This window comes from Rana temporaria, chromosome 6 (genome assembly GCF_905171775.1).
Source record: "Rana temporaria chromosome 6, aRanTem1.1, whole genome shotgun sequence".
Taxonomy (NCBI): Eukaryota; Metazoa; Chordata; class Amphibia; order Anura; family Ranidae; genus Rana; species Rana temporaria.
In genome coordinates this window covers 46,169,291-46,171,333 of record NC_053494.1, presented here as the reverse complement: position 1 = coordinate 46,171,333, position 2,043 = coordinate 46,169,291, and positions in this window count along the sequence as shown.

Genomic DNA, 2,043 nt, shown 5'->3' with positions numbered 1-2,043 from the left:
AATAATGTTTTCAGGGAGTCCGAGGCAGAGTAGTCAATCCAAATGAGCCATAGGGTCTTTAATTTGTCGAAGGTGTCATTATCAAGGGCCAACATCTCTTCCATGCGCATGATGTCATTGACTGCGGAGACCCACAAGGTCGGGGGGGGGGGGTGGTTTACGTAGTTTTGTTTTCCAAAACAAAATCCTCCTCCAGATGGAGCTACTGAAAGCTACCTGCCCCCAGGCCTCAATTAGGCAATTTGCTTCAACCTCTTTCTTGAGGTTTTCACCTCTGGTGGCATGAAAAAATAATATATAAACAACATTGATATTTTGTATAAATTATTTGAGCATATTTCATTCTATCCAAATTTCCATTTTATTATATCCCTATTTTCTTCATTGTGATTTGCCTGTTAAGTATGGACATACTACTTATAAAGATTTTGTACCGTATCTCTATGGTTATTCACCCAGGGAGACGACATTGATCTTTTAATAGTAAGAAATATGACATTATGCTCAAACGCACTGTTTGACTGCTATATTATAATTAGTGCACAACTTATTTATAATAATTCTTTTTTATTTTTCCCTCTTTTTTTGTCTCTTTCAGTGCCTCAATGTTTGTTCGCCATTATTTATATATTGGTTTTATTTAGTAACATTACCTTGGTCTTTACAATATATTTTTTGTCCTCTAGAGGGGGAAATTTGTGCTTGACACAATTCCTATACACTTCAATCACACACAGGAGAGAGCGGGACACAGAGGTGTCAAGATGGGCTGTGCTCTGCCACACGGCACGTGCAGCCGCCCAGGTTTAATAACCCGAAGAGGAATTGTTTGGAGCACATGGGCCTTCATAACCCTTGTCCTCCAGCTTGCTCCTCCAGTGGGCATGCGCAGTCCGCCGGAGAAGCTGTGCATGCCGGTGGGTTGTGCGTGCCTCCTCCCATCCCGCTGCACTGACAGCACACAAATGTGTGGTTGGGGTAATTGGGTGCACGTGCGGCTCAGGGGGTGTGGCAAAGGACAACACCGCCTCTCACATAACAATCAGCACGGCTGACTATTGTCAGCCGCGCTGATTTCCAAACAGGCTCATGAAAACTCCAGATTAGCGCAGTCTTGGCATCCACACCATTCAGGCTGGATGTCAGGACTGTGTGCTCTCCAAAACTGAACCTATCATGCTATTAAGATACAATATTACCATAAATCTTGGTCCATTTTGATAGAACCTTATACATGCAGGTCACACTTTATAATACCTTTTATGAAGTCTAGTCCTTTCTATTTATCTATTTAAAAACAATTTATAAGTAAAATCAATGACACCGACTGCCTGAAATGATATTTTTTTTTTCTAAAAAATGAAAAAATGTTATTAAAAAAAAAAAATAAAAAAAGGATAATTTAATATATAGCATTTATTTATTATTTGATACTAGATTTACATGTTATATATATTATATATATATATATATATATATATATATATATATATATATATCCTTTAATTAGTAGGTTTTTCTGCCCTTCTGCTGACCTCAGTGTCTCTGTACCTACCCCTCTGGCATGCCGGGCAACCCACTCATAAAGATCTTCAGAAATATCTCTTAATAGACCATAACAATCTTTCTTTATCATTCATATGTTCAATATTGAGGCACACTACCTTCTTCTTTCATCTTTGGTTTTAACTACAAAGACGATACTTGGAATGATTTTCTGTTAACACCAAACAATGCATGTAAGTGATTACAACAAATAATACATAACTCAACTGGCATATAATAATGATTTTTCTTATATATATATGTATAATACTCACCTGAATATAACATTTTTGTACAATGTTGTAGATTTACACCTATGTCTGTTAAAAACACACCCCTGAAGAAAAAGTTGCTTACTTTGAAATGCGTCGGGTGAAAGACGACATCTGTTTCTATGTTTGATTATTGGTGTCTTCATACAGATTTGTATACATTCCAATTCATGTTTTTAATCTTGTATAAATAAATATTTTTTTATTACAATACTGTGCATTCTAC